Below are 20,148 nucleotides of genomic sequence, written 5' to 3'. Positions count from 1 at the left end.
ACCTTATTTATCTTCTCTAGGTTTTTTGTCGATTGCGCTCTTATGATCTCACATACGTCGACCTTTTCCTTGTCAACACAAATCGTATAAGTTTCTTGTATAAAGCCAGCTGCTATATCATCAACTCTAGAGCTATAAAATATCCTTTCTAATATGATTCTACATAAGAATCTGACATTATAATGCTTGATCTTTCTTATGACAATGCTTCTACCATTGTAAACTAACTTGGTGTTGTCAAGCACTAACTTTTCACTAGTACATTTGACCCCATTTTTAGACCAAAATTTTTTACCATCTAATAAAATGGGGTCAAATTGGTCGAAATATGCAAGGAAACATTTTATTTTGTTTTAAATACAAGTCTGTGTTGGTCAAAATTTGGACCAACACGGGCTTATACACTATGTCAAAATAAAATAAAGCTTTGTTTGCTGCCCTAATTTCATTGTTACACGACTGCGGGAAGATAGCTTGTGTGCTTAATCATTTCCTACACTGCATTTTGTGGCCAGGAGTATGTGCCAAAAGGGTTTTACAACTTCAGCACCAACAGGGTTTGACAGCTTGGGTTCGTTGGTGCTTGATTGTAGCAAAGTAGAGGTCGTGAATGCTTCAAAGTTGACATTGAAAGAGATTTTAGAAGCAAAGGCTCTTGTAGCATCAAAGAGTCATAATGAAGTTGAAAGAAGGCAGTGTGAAAGGATTAATTCACACCTAGCAACGTTGAAGAGCCTCCTTCCCAATGTTAGAAATGTGAGTTGAAGTTTTGATTTATAGATTGACATTTGATTAAAAAATCTTGTTCTCGCACTGTATTCCATGTTCATTGCCATTTATTTAAACATTTTTCTTGGTTTATAAATTTTGTTAATGTTCAGCTATGCATTTTTTTTTTGTTTCGAAAGCCAATTTGTTGGACACGTTAGCTGAACCAAACTAACACAAGCTATGTCATTTAGGGTAAGCTTTGGTAAATTCTTGCACATCTTCCTTCTGAATCAATGTGCCTATTTGTTGTGTTTTCTGCCACTGGGAACTAAGTGTAAGCCTATTTTTTGGACATATTTTGACAGATACAACACATTTTAAGTTTATCCCTAATCGATGGAGAGCAACCTCTGCTCCACCTATACGAGAGAACAAAGAGAGGACTTTGATTCCACTAAGATAATATGCTTTCAGTGCAGAGAAATTGTATGCTATTGTGTCAATTTGGAATGCATTTCCCAAACAATGAAGGTGTTTTGTCATAGATGACACTCCCCAGGTGTGATCTTTTTCAAATCCTAGTATGACCTCTATCTTGTGAGGCTCCAAAGGGGCCATCTGATCTAGCTCCACCCATATCAAGTTCTTCTTCTTACACATGTGAAGTACGTATGCTTGCTCACTCAAAGATGGTTTACCATGAGATCTTTTAACTATTGACTTGAGTTCCTAGCATTGTACATCATTGGCTCATGAGCCACATATGCAATTCAGTTTTCCCCTATGATCCTAGGAAGACTAATACTTCTTTGTTTGAGGAAATGCTTCATGAATAATCATAGGAGGCAAAGGCAACAGATGAAATTTACCTTCTATTGGAAGGTTGTGTACATAGCCTCTTGGTCTCTTTGAAGCTAAAAAGTACTTGGAGTCAACAAACTCCACCTTTATACCATCAAAATGCCAATATATAGTCTTCCAAACATCCTTTGGTGTAATGGCAACATTTTCGAAATAGAAGAATGGAGGCCCTTGCATAAACTCCTTCAATTGCTTGGAATGGCCTTTTGTAGGATAGCCAGGAACCCCAAAGCCCATTAACCTCTTATGGACTAAAGGGGATTCAGTTTCCAAGTTACTTATGATAATATCTTCCTTCTTTCTTTTATGAAATTTACTCTTGCATGCCTCTCCATCTTGTTTCTTCTTTCCCTGCAGATGAACACATTATTATATGCTTATAATTAAATTAACCACAATAAAAAATAGTTGTAATAGTGTTGAAGAACATGTATGATCTTAGAGCATGGAGGATAAGTGGGGTTACTTGATTGCATTGGGGAACATGGATTCTAGAAAAACTAACAAAATTAATAGCATGGATAATTATACAAGCATTTAAAAGCAGTTGTAAGCATAGATATGTTTACATTGTGATAATAACATTGTAACATGTCATTTGTTCCACTTGTTGTGTGTATAGAAAAGAATGAAAGTTGGTACCAATTGTATATAGAAACGTGAGAGAACTAGAGCATTCACGGAATGAAGAAGGGAAGCTTTGGATAACATAAGATGGGAAATCCACTTTTAACAAAGAAAAGGGCTTCATAGTGATTTGTCACGTAGTTGTCATTGTTGTTGTTGCTCAAATATTATATGATTTTAATGGTTGTTTGGTGTGGATGGACACAGTTTTGGCCTTGTAGATGCAATTGTCTTATAGGACCAAACTTAGTACTTTGATGGTACTCAAATTTGAATACTTCTACTTATTCCTATTCTTTTCAAAAAATTATGCAATTCCAAAAAAGAGCACTTCATTTAAATCTATATCTAAAAGTTTGGTTTAGGGAAGATTGAGGAAATTACTAAAAGGACAATTTGTAAATATCAAGTGGTAATTTGAAATTGTCGGATCCTATCAGGGTAGGCTATAATGGCCAAGGCAGTTTTGAAACCATCCAAATGACAATGAAGCTATAGGTTTTCATGAAGGGGGGTTCTATTGATGACAAATGAAATTTGATATCAACTGTTAGATGTTTTCTCTTCCAAATGCAGTTATAAATTATTATGCATTGAGAGAATCTTCCAACATCTATTTAAGGATATGAGCAAGTTGAATTGGATAATATGAGGAATCAAAGGCATCCCATAGTGAATTGGATCATGAGCAGATTGTATTACAGGATTCAGGATAGCTACATACCAAATTACAAAGCATAGTATAGAGAAAGTGAGAGCACAACATAAAAACCATGCTAGGCAGACTATGATGACTACCCAACTTGTGTTGCAGAAGTATTCAAAACTCGAGAATACTTGAAAGATAGAAAACACATCGTTTGAATTTCTTAGATGTGTAATTGTTTTAAGTAATCTAAAGAAGCTTGAAAAAATGTGTGATTTCCTTTTCCAATTAGTTGTCCCAATCTTGAGGTTTATATAGTAAAATGTATGCCTCTTTATAGCTTGATTGTTTCTTTTATCTTCCTATTTTGATTTTTGAATATAAAACTCCAAAATCATTTGACTGAAAATTCAAATAGTATGGTTTGGATTAAAAATAGTTTGAGAGCTAATTAGCACAAGCATAGCTTGTAGATGATAACAGATATTGATTTGAAAAATGTTTTTCATTTGAGTTGATTATTGAGGATGGTGACCTTATATTTATGGAGGATAACCATAGATGAGTTTACTCAAGCTGGTCATTAGGTAGTGATGGAGCGATTCGGGGAGGAGTGAGCTTGTACAACTAGAGACGAACAAGTTATTGAAGATAATCTTGTTGCTACCTCTTTTATGAATAGGATGGTTGTAGCTACTTTTCTAACATATGTAAAAAATGGTAGGTTCCAACATCTTTGAACCAATTTTGGGAGGATTGGTTCTTCTCAATTTTGTACCTTTCTTGTTGATTCTGGCGACATAGATTTCTAATTCCAATTTTGTATACAAGAAAACAACTTGATGCATAACAAACTTTTCTTTTATATCAACTTTCAATATCTTATTTTAATTTTATCCCTTCTTGTATGCATGTTTGTATGGTGGATGTAATTGATTAAATTTGTGTTTATTTGAAATTGATTTAATATGGAATGCATTATGCAAAGTACCTTTTTAGTTTTTTTTGCCCTAAGTTTCTCTATTTTTGAATGAATTAAAATTATGTTTTTTTTTTACTAGGATTTTACACAGAGCCTACCCTATGTCAATCAAAATTTTGTTCAAGTCTCAAAACTATGGACTTTTTAACAATTTTACAAAAGTTACCCAATTTATTTTAGAAAATGATTGATGATTTCTGTATTTCAGCAAGAGGTTTGTTTGAGATATTTAGATATAATAATGTACCTAAATTTTTTTTATACTTGATAAAACACAATAATGATGTGAATGTTTTGGATTATCTACAAATAGCATTAGGGATCAATTTGAAATATAGATCTCCTCATCACCTTGAGACCAATGGTCATATAGATAGAATTGACCAAGCTTTGGCATATTTAGGATGTATTGCATGGATAAATATACAAGAGAGAAGAATACTTTCTCTTAGTAGAATAAATTGTGTTATCCTACCCTTGGGATGGCACTTTTTGAGGCATTCTATGTTATAAAATATAATATTTTTTAATTTTATGACATGACAAGAGATAATTGGGTAAATGTGATTAAATTAATAGAGGGACTCAAACTATTAAGAAGAGTTTAGCAAATAAAATATACAAGAGAAGAACTTTTAGATGTTTTGCAATTAGTTAACAACAGTTCATCATGTATCTTCAAAAGTTCTGTCATTTGTACCATTGTAGAATGGATGCCTACAGCAATATTGTCTAGTTTCTAGGAAAAATGGTCCAAAAAATTACTCAGCAAGTCTACAAAACAAGAAAAAGCATCTGCTTTTGCATGGACCTGTGCAACAGCCAAAATGATTGTAATTAGGATACAATAAATTACAATCAAGATCTACATATCAAGTGATTTAAAGTTTTGAATGAAAGTCTGGTACACATGCTTTGACTAAAATATGCATTATAAGCAAGCAACATTGATGTAAACTAGTTTATAGCCTTAAATTGAAAAATCATTTTTTTTGTGGTTAAAAGTTTTATCGCCTACAAAGTTAGAAAATATTCAATTGTGCATGAAATCAATAAGAGGAAAAACAGTTAGTTGTGTATAAATAATGCTTTGAAGTAAATGGTCTAAATTGGCCTCATAAAGTAGACATGTACATTCTCTTTTCAATAGATAAGGCAACATGTACACATTCTTTCAATGCATTCTATTATCATCTACAAATAGCCATCTAAACACTGCATGTTTGTCATCAATGATTTGAGGCATCTTTGTCCTGTCGGGTAGAGGAAATAGAAAACATCTCCTACCTAAACTAGACTACTTATCTAATTCTATTAGTTGAATCTGCTTCTTTCAGTTAGTTCTTCCAAATGGTAATGTTTCATGCATGTTTCATCTAAATTTTTGTGTTTTTATATATTGAAAAGAAATTTCCACCTATTGACACAAAATAATGTCAAATCTAGAGGAATTGTGAATGTGTTTGGGCAAGTGTTTGAGTAGTTTACATCATACAGTATGACCAAACTATCGATATATATAACTCTCACATAGTTGCATCTAGATGCATTCCTGATCAATAAAACAATTGAGGGAAGATTATGTCTAAAAATTTGAAGGACTCTACTTGAATACAAGCGACAAAAGTTTCTATATTTGTTTGACCTTGTAATTTATTGATATGAAATTATTTGTATTTCATATTTTTCATATCTCACAAAAATTGGATGAGCATTTTACTTCTTATATAAAGTCAACTATGCACAAAAATTTATGGTAAACCAGGAATCTATAGATGAGTTCCCACTATTATGGTTGGATCATCTTCCTTCAAAAACTAACACTGATCCCACAACAACTACAACATAATTTCTTAGTAGGAAATGCCACTGATGTGGGACTAGTTATGTGCTAGTGTCTCAGGGACTTGCCACTACTTGTTGTCAATGCAAGATACATGCTAGAAGCAACAACTTTTCATTCAAATGAAATGAGACTGCAAACTGACATCATTTGCTTCTTGCATATTTTTCTAGGCCATGTGTTAGAAGACATTCAACAATCATTTCCACAAACTTTCTTTTGATGGTAGATAAATGTAAAAAGGAAATAACATCTAGCAGTGTATTTCTATCAGAGCAACCATTTCACTAATATAGGCTTGATGACAGAAAAAGGAGTGGCTTATTCAGTGTGTCATCATATACAAGAGTCTAACAATTGTGCAATGGTTTTTTCATTCGATTACATTTTAATATTCTGGATTTTGAAATTATATGTGGTAAACCAAGATCAATGAGGTTGTTCCCAATGGATCAAGGGTTGACTTGTTGGTCTAAATATTTGTTTAGAATAAATCCATCCTACTTAACTACCAATCATGGAAAGCCACACAAATGCATGATAGGTTTGTGAGTCAATATCCATGATTACAAGGCCGGTTCTTCACATGTTCCAGAATAAGCCTTATTATAAACAAAAGGAAGAAAAAAGCAATAGAGGAAATAAAAGAAATGAAGAGTCTCATGCTCAACATATATCCTCTTATAACTGAAATAGAGCTTTATGAATCATGGATCACTAGTCCACAAAAGTAACAATGATAAAACACATACACATTAGACATTCATAGACACAATTAAGAGTTAGACTTTTGAGAACAATCATCTACAATGCAAGACACATACACTTAGGTTCCTTTGTTGATTAATAAGGAGTCAAAAAGTGTTATATATATGAGACTCAATAGAACTTTATGAATCATGGATCAGTAGTCCACAAAAGTAACAATGATAAAACACATACGCATTAGACATTCATAGACACAATTAAGGGTTAGACTTTTGAGAACAATCATTTACAATACAAGACACATACACTTAGGTTCCTTTGTTGATTAATAAGGAGTCAAAAAGTGTTATATATATAAGACTCAATAGCTCATTTACATGAAATGGATTCTCCACACTACTACATTTAACCTCATTTTTCTACCAAAATTTTTGACCATTAACTAAATAAGTTTAGGTTGGTCAGAATGTTAAGCAAAAAAATTCTTTTTTTATGTATAAGCCTCATGTTGGTCGAAATTTCGACCAACACAAGGCTTATACATAATTTTTTTAAAAATTTCTTACTTTCACTTTGTGTTTCATGCATGCGGGTTTTCAATGTTTTCACAAGGGTTTCACATGTGGGGGTTTTCAGTGTGATAAAGAAAGGAGATTTGTTACAACAACAATATTCGGCACTCTACTAGAATGACCAGCAATCAAATTGAAGTTTTCTATCTGCGATCCCATATTTTTGTTGCAGAGGATATACTAGATGGAATAGCCACGACCCCACCATGTATCCAATAAATGATAGTGGCAAAAATTTACGAGGAAACATCACAAGTATTAGTAAAAGGGAAAGTAAGTCTTCGAACTACAAGCATATTGATATCTTGGTTCATATTGATATATTGATATCTTCAATTCAAAATTTCACGAAATAGATTACCGTCAGATCTTCTGCCCTCATGGTGTTTGGATTCACCTAACAGGAGCCTCCTTGTACCACCTGATTTAAAAACACGAAGGACTCTAGAAAACAAAGAATGAATGGTTAAAGTGCCTAAAACAGGTCTGTGACTTGATCTTCCAATCTTTGACTATTTTTGTTATAGGTTTGTGGTTTGGATGTTTGGCATTGGTAGGTTAGTGCTATATTTACATATAGTTAAGTATTTGAATGTCTTTGTTCAAGTTGTTAAAAAAAAATTCTTAAAGAATAGGTCAGTTCATAATTACTTGTGAAATCATTGAATACGATAGATCAAATATCTATTCACTTCAAATATTATAACAATATTTAGGAGAAAAGCTTTATTTCTTTAATTTTTGTAACTAGAGATATAAGGGGAGCAAAAAAATCAGTTTTGAATGAATGCAGCATGTTGAAGATTTAAGGGGTCTAAATTTTTGATGGAAATATTTGTAAGGGTGTATTATTGATTCAATTTGACACCCAGATTATTTCTTTTAATTATGGTCATACATGTATTATATATTGCTTATATGGCAAGGGCTATGCAAATTCTATACTATTTTGGACAAAGTTTAAGCTGTACAATTTTCACAAAGGTGTTGCGATATGTTGTTTCATGTGATGATCAAATCTACTACTTCCTCTGATGCTACCTTTGCTTTCATGGAAGATGTTGATTGTGGGTTGGATCTTAATGTAAGGAAAGTTGGCAATAAAAAAATATAACCGTTTCCACATAACCCATAATAGATCTAAAATAAACACGAAATTAAAATCCACATGCAAGAGAATAGACAACATACCCACAAAATTGTGACACAAGATATACCCTGGGAAACCCTCATTGAGGGAAAAACCCAGCCGCCAAAAGCATCCATCATCATGTATTATTCAGCAAAAATACCATTTCCATACAACCATGGAAGCCTTCATGGCCATAGCCACAACCAAGAAAACTATGTGAACAAGCATGAATCCACACATCCCATGTCATGCTTTCAACCTTCACAAATGCTCCCTTGGCTAACCTGTCAAGCCTTGTCCCGCTTGACTCTTGCCTTTGTCTTCTCCTTGTCACTCTTTCTCTTTTTTCTCTACAACAACTACCCTTGTGGTTGCTTATATAATAGCAAGTCCCACAAAACCACCAAGTGGTATTGCATAAACCATGTGCTAAAACCATGTGCTACCTAACCCACTGACCCCACATTTAATAGTGGGCATTTAATTCTTTTCCCCAATATTAAATAATTACATAAAATATTATCACAATGTTACAATACAACTTATCAAGAATATTCCATGGGAATCTTTACATGTTGCACGTCCATCTAGGCACAACATTACATAATAAAAATAAAATAATAAAATAACACTATTATGCAATGTGTGCAACACCCATTATCTCAACACTTAACATGCATGTACTTTTACCACCTTAGCTGCTAGGTCATGGAAGAATTGGGACCGACGATCAATAGTTGATTTGGTAATAATATTAAATGTTGTGATTTATTTTTACAGTATCCTCTACCCTAACTTGAATTTTCTTTGAGCATTTATGCTTTTCTTATGAAAAAGGGATAGCAAATCTAGTTTACCTCACCCCCTTCCTCTACCTGCTGTTGGCATATCAAAAGGGTTTGAAGCCCAAGCAACATTGACAGCCTTAAAACATTACTGATGTATCATGTCTTCAACATTTGATTATATTTTCATGTTATATATTAATCAATTCACCAATTATCCTGGCTAGAAGCTTTTCCTGGTCAATTTCTTTATGGGAAAAGCTTGCACTCTACTTCAATATGTTTTAACAATTGGGTTAAAAATTAGATTCACTATGAATACTCCTAGGCCTACATTCATTTGAAATTTGCAAGAACCAAGTAAATATATCCATACAATCAAAATTTCCTTGAATGTTTCTAAAGTCTTTTCAATAAATCCATTTTGTTCATAATCTGCAAACATTGTGGTCGACAAGAATGCATCTAGCATTCTATCAAACAACTCACATGCCTTGTCTATGCTTCCAAATTTTACATATATGTCTACACAAGCAGTTATAATTACAATATTTGACAACATCTTTGTATTCTTCATGCTTTGATGGATTTCCATACCCAGTTTCAAATCTCTGAATTTTCTTAGGCATGAAAGATTCTGGCAAAGGTCGCCAAGTCTATCTTTACACCTTCTTATTGCATTTCATTGTTTAAAGCTTTCTCATGAAACCCATTCTGTGCATAGCTTAAAATCATAACATTTCATAGAACCACATTTTGGGTAGGCATTCTATCAAATAGTTCAAATGCCTTATCTACCCTTCCCCATATGAGGGCAGTTGCAATTACAACATCTCACAAGATGTCTTTGCTTCCATGGATATCCATAGCCTATTGTAGAGCTCCAAATTTGTGTGCAGGCTATAAGTACACTGACAGATGTAAATCGATCAAGCTGGAGGCCTTCTTTTTGCATATGCTAAAACAAAGTGAATTCCTTGTGAGGACACCTCTGCATTCTCTATGCTATTGTAATCTAGTAAAAAACATTTATTTGGACTTATTTTCAATAATGTGTTGGTTAGATATCAGCACCAAGATGTTATGTATGAATCAGAGATAGTTAAAGTTGAAATACATGTAAATAAGCTTATTACTAATATTCTTGTAGAAAATATAAATATTCTATTGATTTTAATGTTTCATTTTCTGCACATGCCACTTGAGGAAATATCTCACTTCAATTTATCTAAGTTGCTGATTTCATTATGTGTGCTTTTTTTTAATCACACCTTTTGAGGATATATTGCCCCTTATTCCTGTTGTAAATAACCTGTGCAATTTTTTTTCTTTTAAATGGGAGAATTTTTTTATCTTTAATTAGGATTGTTGTTTGGAGATTGCACTATGGAAGAGTGTGCTTGTTACTTGGAGACAATCAAAACATACGAGAACAAGCTAGCTAGCAGTATTTTGGAGCATAATGACAATGACTATCTATCACAAGTATTCTTCATACCTCTGTTGAATAAAAGGTGTGCACTATTCATGTAGATTCAAAACTTAGAAATATTCATTTCTTTTAGCTAGGAATAATAAAGATAAAAATACTGAAAGAAGAAATAGATTTAGAAGAACCTCTATAAATGAATATAAGACATTTGTGTTAAATTGTTTAGTATTTTGTTTAATTTGTATTGTATTTCTGAATGATCAATGGAAAAGCTTTCTTATATCTGCATCCTTGAGTGAGGAGTTCCATTGTATGGGACATGTCTCATGTCTCTTCATTTCCTTTGCTAATCGCACCTTTCTGTTACAAGTCTTCTAACAATAAGATCAGTTAGTATAATATTTTTTAATAATGAAGATTGTATCCCTTCATGATCATTTCTAGACACACCTTTTCCTTGTTAGATTTGCATCCTTTCATTCAATAATTAATTAGCCTTTAGTTATTGATTATAATATTCTCCTTATTGGTCAAAATATGGAAAGTAAAAATATGGTTACCACATACCATATATGGGCTTTGATAAGAGCCAAGATACGACATACTAAGGCAAGGGCTCATAAAACAATGTAAATTGTACAAGGTTAGAATTGATATTGTCTAGTACGAATTGATAGATAATTTCAGTGATGGTAGACCTTAATGGGCCCCCTTCCACCCACTTACTAAAATACTATGAGGTCGTGATGATAAAAATATGGCCTATAAATAGTGGTAGGGATATTTTTCCAATTATATCTAAACCCCATGTCTAGAAGGGCCACAGAGAGTTTTGAGCTTAGTGAGCCTGTCCAAGAGCTTAAATCAAATTTCTATGTTTTTGGCATTGTGAGTAATCCTGATAAATGAAAAGGAGTCTTTCTCCATCATTTTCTAATAGTATTGCACATGAATTACCTTTTGAACTAGGGCCTTACCACCTATATGTCCTCTAGTGGGGCCTGAATGAGCCTCTCAAAAAATGAGTGGTATCTCACCCTTGGTTAAGTATCATTGGAAGAGACCATTATAGGATCTCTGATACAATACATTTAACCAAACAAGATAGCAACCAAAGATTTTTCTTATCCTAATATAAGCATTTTCATCAATGCTATCAGGGAATTTTTTTCTCTTCAGATACCCATAGATGCCAACAAACCATTCTTCTGAGTCTACATGTACACAAATGGGATCACCAAGGCTTGGAAATTCTACTACTACATGATATCTCCACACTTGTAGCACAAATTGATATGCATTGGTGATGATTTCGGGTCAAACCAAAGAGGCTACACTAGCCTTTGCATCTGCATACCAATTTTCTCTCTTTGAAATACTATCTATGGTGTAGTAATAGAATTGATTAAGATCAATGGTAATTCTATATACTGAGACAACCTAGATTGGTTCCCCTTAATTTGTTATTGGTTTCACTATCAATATACGGTTTCTATGTATATGAAGGATTTTAATCTCTATAGGAATCATGACATGTACCCACATGATTAGGGCTTTGTACTCAATGATATAATTTGTCTAGTGGAATTCTAGATAAAAGGAACTAGGAATTAATTTTATTCAAGGGATATCAAAATATCAAAATAACTGGAGCTTGCACCCCTTTGACACTTATATATGTCATGTACTTTCATCCCAAAGATATCACTATAATGATGGCATTGTGGTAATTGTTGTCCTGCATTTTGGTGTCATATGTTTCAAACACTTGATGGAATTAATAAAGAAGCATTTGTGAGTTCTCTAACATTACTGTCTATTACATTTCCTATATATTCTCATATACATTAAACTACTCCGTACGGAGCAAACATATGACTGGTCAGAAATGAAGAACGTAGATCTGTACAAGTCCTAGTCTATGGTGATCTGGGACAATTATGGATAGTCTCTAGAAACATATTTTAAAGAACAAATACGATGAAAACAGCATAAAGATGTAATGTGAATCAAAATAAGACTCATTTTCCTATGACAAAACATTATTGTGTTGTACTGGTAAAAATCAAGCAGAAGATCTTCTCCTTCATGTTCAAAGTTTATGCTCATTTATATTTTAGTCTTGATTGACCCTTAACTAGTGAATCTTTGATAATCATTATTCGATTGTAGGAACATGTATTCATTTTCTTATATGTTTCAGCTTAACTTACTTAATGTTCTTAGGATTATTTTTTGTTAAATCTTATTCATACACACTCATTTGGATTGGAATGCTTAGGATTCTGGCTGCAATTCTAAAGAGAAATTATTGGAGCTTGCTTTCCTACCTTGAAATCATTCCACCTTTAGCTCTCGACATCTTTAAACTGCAAGACAACACCACTTGTCAAACATTTGGGTTTCATACTTCATCTAAAATCAAAATGCTAAGAAGCAAAATCCAATGAAGACATCCTACTTAGATGATTTCTATGAGTATAATATCTATTCTTTAAATACAATTTGCATTCTGTGGTTTCTTAAAAAAATGAGAATTTCAATTAGAACACTTAATCACAAAATTCATCCAATTTGTTTTCTCCTTAAAGAAGATATCTAACAGCTCCTTTCTCATTTATGGATTTCCACAAAATATTTATCAACACTTACCTTGTTGCTTGTAACAAAATGTTGCATTTCTAAACTTAGATCTACAAGCATTTGAACCCTCCAAATATAATATTCCTTTATAAACTCTAAGTTTAACACTAAATCCATTTGAGTTTAGATATCTTGATCTCTAATTTGTTTTCCAAAATCATTCTCCAAGGTGAAACTCGCCAATCTGCTCTTCTTATATGATTATGGAATTGTTTTGGATATTCCAAAGAATTTCAACATCCAACCTTTATAGACGTTTGAGTCCTAAATTCACGTCCCTTGATGTTAGGCCCAAATGGTCGAAGTATTAAGTTTTTTTTTAATTGTACAACCACCATGAGGCCAAACTTGCATAAGCTAATTGAGTTGTAATTAAGTGAAATCTGAATTCTTCTTTTGACCCTTAGGCCAACCCACTCAGGCCTATTTTTCAACAAATTTCAATTGCAATTATTTCATGGCTGAAATTGTAATGATCTTAGGCTCACGAGTTTTTGAAATTTACCCATCTTTTCAGCTCACATGTTCTTGATTGAAGATTGCATTAATATGTTTCAATCTTTTAGTCATTTTCATTAGTTGATGCATTAATCACATTAGTCATTGCTATCAGGATTAGTCATGGCATGTTGTTGTTAGCACCTAAGTAACTTTCACCTTGTGACATCTCTTTGAGGCATTTTGCAAATAACTAAGATACATTGTCTATAAATCCACATTTTGCAAACATCTGGGCCTTCTAGAAATTATAGGATCATTTTAGTTACATTTGAAAACATTAATTAACAATTTTCATATGTGCAGATATAAACATTAACTACAACATGTCTAATTTATTTGCAAATATATTTTCCTGTGAAGAAAGACCACGCCAGACAATATGAACCTAGAACAAAATAATGAGACAATGGTTGCATTTTGGGCTCAGTTTCGAAGAAAACTTGATAAATGTTATTGTCCTTGCAAAAAGTGTAAGGGCTTAAAGAATCAAAGAATTCTAATCACAATAGCCTAGAGTCATTGTAGGCAACATGGTCATGTTGAAGGGGGTCATGATTTTCATCCATTGTTGAATGTGGATTTCCTACTGGAGGAACATGGAGGTGTGAATATCCAAGCTGAGGATAACACTCTTATGGAAGAAGATGATAATGTGTCAGAGGACATGATTGAAGAAGATGGTATGGGGGAAGGTGATGAAGAGGCTCACAATGATGGTACTAGTGAATCTGATAATGATGATGAAGATGATCTTGATATACCTTTACTCAAGAAGGCACACAAGCCCTATTACGAAGGCTCCCAAACAACTCTACTCTCAGCTATAGTGTTGTTCGTGAACTTAAAGGTTATGAATGGTATATTCAATGTAGCAATGTCACATATGCTAAGGTATGTCATTTTTGTCATCTTTAATGTTAGCATACAATTACTATTCATTATATTAACAATGCATATTTGTTGTTGTCGGTTGATTAGTGAGTTTTTCTTACCACCATCAAACATTTTGCCTTGTTCGTACTGAGAATTATCTAACATTATGGATCAAATTGGAATGCAGTACCAGACAATACATGCATGTCCCAATGATCACATTCTATATTATAAACAACATGAATTTGCAATAGAATGCCGTAATTTTCATGTTAGTAGATATCGATCAGATCAAATAACAAAAAAAGTGCTTCAAAAGATTCTTCGGTACATTTCCATTATTCCACGTCTTCAACGGTTATTCAGGTGCACTAGCTTGGCATAATTTATCGATTACCATGCATACAATAGAAGTCAGGATGACATTATGCAAATTCCTATTGATGGTTCTACATTTAAAGAGATAGAAGAAACATGGTCACACTTTAAACTCGTAATCTGAAGCTTTCATTGGTGACGGACAATGTCAATCCATATGGAGATATGAGATCTGTTTACTCAGTGTAGCCTATTTTTGTTATTAACAATAACATTCCTCCTTGGATGTGCATAAAGAGGGAGCACATAATGTTTTCAATGATTGTGGCAGGTATTTTTTCATTTTATAGTTATCTAAATTAATTTATAAATAGTGCATGAAAATGGTCATAATAATTACGTAATTTTTGTGTTCATTCAATTGTTAGGTAAATACCAAGTTAAAGATATGACCGTGTATATTGAGCTCCTAATTGAGAGTTGTTGAAGTTATGGAATGGCATCACTATGTATGACATCTCTAAACTAATAGGACATCGACAATTTCAATTCCATGCAATGCTTGTATGGACAATACATGATGCCCCTGGGCTAACTCATTTTTGCGGTATGTTATATTGTTAAGATCACATATTTTTGGTCTATTATAGTGCTTACACATTACTATTGAATGCTTAAGTTGCACATGATAATTGTACATGATCCAATTATACATGATCTTTTAGGTCTTCAAACAAAGGAAAAATTTGCATGTCCAGTTTGTGGTCTAAAGATGAAATTTTGTCATTCGAGAAGTTTAGGAAAGTAGGTGTTTGATGAGTTTAGACACTTTCTCCATAATAATCATAGGTATCGAATTGCCAAAAAACATCTTTTCAATGGGAAAGAAGAGGCATCATCAAGGCCACGAAGAATGACACCTCATTTATGGAAGTTGGAATACGATCGACTACATCGTTGAAGTAAGGTCCAATTTGTAGTCTGAAGTTTAAAATTTGTATTTTGATATTGTCTTATATTTACTAATGTTGTAATTGATGCTCATGAAGGTCGTCAAGGCATCAATGACCAACTTCCTAGAGGAATGAAAAGTTATCCTACTCAATTTAGTAGGTTACCATACTACAAGGATCTCTCAATCGTGCATTTGTTTGATGCTATGCATATTAGAAAGAATGTAATACAGACACTATGGAAAATGTTGGATGGAAGGTGTGATAGAGAACAAATTGCCAAAATTTGTACTGACATTCATGAATCCAATCATACACTAATAGCTTTCATTGAATCAAATAGCAATGGAGACCGCATAAATACAAGTGCCCTTCCTTGATTATTAATGAAGCAACAAAGTGATGCATTAAAAGAAGTCATAAAAAAAAATTTAAAAAAAAATCGACAGGATTTGCTGCAAATATAAGCACTCTTCTATCAAAGAAAGGTGATTTTGGGCCAGGGTTGAAAACACATGATTGGCATATCTTCATCAAAGTAAGTCATGTTTTCTATTTACAATATATTTGTAAGATTGAATGTACTACCAATTGCATTATTTAATAATATATTGAAATGATCATTTTTTAATGATTGCAATTTGTCCTACCTCTATCCCTTCCACAACAGTTTAACAACAATATTAAACAAGTTATATATGATCTTGGAAAATACATGAGGTTAGAACTATTTTTTCTTAGATTTGTAATTTTTTATCTGAAATCTATTGTATAATTTTATTTGAAATCTTGTTTATGTGTTTTTGTGTGTTGAATCTCTTTTAGGTGGTTATCATCTAAAGAAATTGATAAAAAAAGATATAAAATATTGGAAGAGAAAAATTCCACAACTTGTGTGTGAAATGAAAAAGTGTTTACCTCCAACGTTTTTCAATGCTCAAGAACACTACCTCATACATCAAGTTGAGGAGATTGAATTGTGTGGACTTGTACAAGCTAGATCAATGTGAATGGTTGAGAGACACTTGAAATTTATGAAGGGCTTGATTCAACAAAGAGCACGTCCTGAGGGTTCTATGATAGAGGGAAATATGATATACCAGACCATGGTGTACATTAGTGAATATCTTCCAAAATTTGCAACAGATATCCATGTAGATCGCATTTGGGATTCCAACTCTAATGACAAATTCAAAAGGGAGTACCTGACGGGAAAAGGTAGATTGAGGAGGGTGAGAGGTAATTATAAGTTTTTTTTTTTTTAATTTAATATTTCTTATCCATCATCAATATATATAAGTTTTTTCTAACTGGTGTAATTGTCTTCTTTATAGTTGGTCGTGAGTGGGATGCACTACACTTGTATATTGCAAACAATCTTGATTGGATGACAATATGGATTGAACAGTCTCAAGAAAATGGTCGCTCATAAACACGGGATGGTGTTGCATCATTGGTTAAAGAAGCTCATTATAATGGAGATCTCAATGTTATGCCAATGGTACTTGATCTAATATATGGCTTAAGAGATACAAAGGTACGCATAAGATTACTAATCATGAGACATAAGTTTAATATCAACTCATAGATCAATGAGAAGATTCTTGACATGTTTGAATAATTGCAAGTCAAACACCACAAAGCTATGTACTACCATCGACCTTAGGGATCATTTTTTTCGCTATTTTCTTTCGGGAACCCCCCAAAGTTCCTGATAAAGGGGCTATAAACTCCTCACAAAAAAGTTAGATGAAATGAAGAGAACATGTGATTCTGGGATAAGTGTTGTCTTCGCAGTCACCAATATTTCATCTAGAACTGACATACATCTTCAACAATCTGAAAATCGATACTATAGCATTTTGGATGATATACTTGAGTAGGACTTTAATTCATTCAAAATAGTTCTATTTGTCATCAAATGGTTCAGGTTACGACTGAATCGAAATGATCCTAATAGGACTGTTATTGAACACGGTAGTAGATTTACTATGATTAATACAAGGTCATTTGAGCCAGTCGGAGATGAGCCCTATGTTCTTCCAAGCCAATGCGAGCAAGTCTTTTACTTTGGTGTTCCACACAAACTAGGTTGGTCATTTGTTGTTAGACATGACCCAAGAGGAAGGTCCGTAAAGTATAATGTGATCGAAGAAGAAGATATTGAAGAAGCACAAGAGGAAGTAAATGATTATCAAGAATGACAGTTACCTAGTGATGAAGAAGAAGAAGATGGTGATGATTTTGGTCATGTTGACAATAATGATGATGATGATGATGATGATGATGAAGATCATGATCATGGTGATGAAAATGGTGATGATCATGGCAATGATGGTCATGATGATGATGGTGATTAAGATGGTGGTGGTGACGACGACGATCAAAGTGATAAGTACGATGATGGTGATGATGATGACGACGATGATGATGATGACATGGATGAAGATCATGATGATCAATGAAATGTCTAGGTAGGATCAATGTCAACTATGATGGGGTCTTGTATGACCAAATTTTTCTTTCCAAACCATATGTGCACATATAAACATTAAGTAGAACATGTCAAATATTTTTTTAGATATAAACATTAGTTACACTAAATCTTTAACTTAAGACAAATGATTTACATATACAATCTAATTTATTATTAATATTTTTTTTTTGGCAAGTCTATTACTTTAATTTCGCTGCTGATTTTTAAGACTTACTAATTTTTTTCACAAGGCGATATAGATGCACCATCTCAGACACCTTCAATAAAGGTAAACATTAATTATTGTAAATTTTAATGTTAATATAGAAACAAATGTAGTATTATTATGTTCTTTTCTTTATGGTTTTGGAGTTATTTTGATGAAATTATACTAATATTTGATGTCACAACAGCTAGAATGATCGTTGATCAAATGCGATCTAAAATATGGGCATCATATCTACATGACATCGCCCTTAGTATTGACCCTGTGTTCATCACCCAGCAAATTAAGCAAAGATACACTGATGAACTTGTTAACATTATCATCAAGGGTGACAGAAGTGAGGAGAAAGAGGCACTGAGAACAGAATTGGACTATAGAATCCAATCTTTGAAGGTAAGCAGTAATTTGACTAAAGCAGTAATAGAAGTTCAATAGATATTAATATTTTATAGTATCTTATGGATCATGATCTCTAATTTTATGTGTTCTTGTATAGACATATGTGCCAGTTGTGACATCACATGGTGAACATGGTGAGGGTTGTTGCGCACAACCTTCGTGTAAGTAACACTTTGTTTGTTTTGATCAACATTATAACACTTACCTTTTTTTTTGTGGATGTTTCTAGCTAGTATCTCATTTGATCTTTATCCATTGCAAATGTCTTTGCTAACAATATTCTATTCTTCAGCTCATGATGAAGTGCAGACTCCTCCTTCGGTTGGCAGTCCAGTATTGCCTGGTGCATTGTCGGCAACAAGGACCATGCAAACATCCTCGTCTATGCCCACTAGAACTGGTAAAACCTTGTTTTGATATATTTTGTAATGTATTTCTACAAGTTGATGAACAATGAAGTATCATATCAATGCTTAAATGATGTCTACAGAAGCCTACATACACACACCATGCATACATACATACATGCATACATACATACATACATATATACATATATATACCCACACATAGAGAGACATGGAGATAGGCAAGGAGGTAGACTTTCAATTTTGTATTGTATACCTTTTCCTCATGACTTCTCATCTGCACTTTCGACATTTTTGGGCTTATGACCCTTGACTATTTCTCCCTATACTATGTTTTCCATTGTGTTGTAGATGATTATGTCATTAAAGCTTACAAGTAAAATACACTCTCAATTCTATAAGATTGCAGTTGCCAATTTGAACTACTTTACTAATGTTCTAGATTTTCTAGCCCATTGGTTATGCTTCTGTTTCATGCTAGGCTAGAAGTTATCTCCATTCATGATAATGAATATTCATTTTAGCAACTTTTAGTTCCTTTGTATTGTGAAGCTCTTAAAACTCTAGAGACATTTTTTTCTCATTTTAGTTGTTATTACTGTGAATTCAATTTGACTGGTGGCGTCTCTCTGTCATTCAATTCATTTGGTGTCTGCTTTAATTGTCATGATGTTTCAGTTGATAGACCAACAGAGAGCAGTATTGTTGATGCTGATCCATTTCTTGGAGTAGTTCGTGTGATTAGTACTGATTCATATGAAGGGACATTGTTGCTGAATAAGAAAACCATGTTTTCGTTAAAAGAACGAAAGCTTCCAAGTGCTTTAAAATTGTTATTATTCAAAGTATAAATTTAGTTTACTTTTACATTACTCATTTTGGACTGATAAATCCTTTATGTTTTTGTAGGTAATAATGCTTTCTTTGAACATCTTTTTCATATGACATTGAGTCTATTTGGACCCACCATACATAAAAGGTACATAGTTTCATATCATTGCTACATAAATTTTATTTTCTTCCATTTATTGTAATATATTAAAGTTATTGCTCTAACAATCTATTTATTTTTAAAGAGGTGGAACGTACAAG

General features: G+C 33.0%; 1 pseudogene; it reads right to left on the bottom strand.

Annotated features, from left to right (window-relative positions):
- Positions 1 to 954: 954 nt before the first annotated feature.
- Positions 955 to 19,348, bottom strand: LOC149554050 (DNA (cytosine-5)-methyltransferase DRM2 pseudogene; annotated as a pseudogene).
- Between the last annotated feature and the right edge of the window lie 800 nt (positions 19,349 to 20,148).

The sequence above is a fragment of the Cupressus sempervirens genome, chromosome 6 (genome assembly GCF_028749045.1).
Source record: "Cupressus sempervirens isolate cs-2001-9-10 chromosome 6, ASM2874904v1, whole genome shotgun sequence".
NCBI classification, from domain to species: domain Eukaryota; kingdom Viridiplantae; phylum Streptophyta; class Pinopsida; order Cupressales; family Cupressaceae; genus Cupressus; species Cupressus sempervirens.
This window is presented reverse-complemented; position numbering and strand designations above follow the sequence as displayed.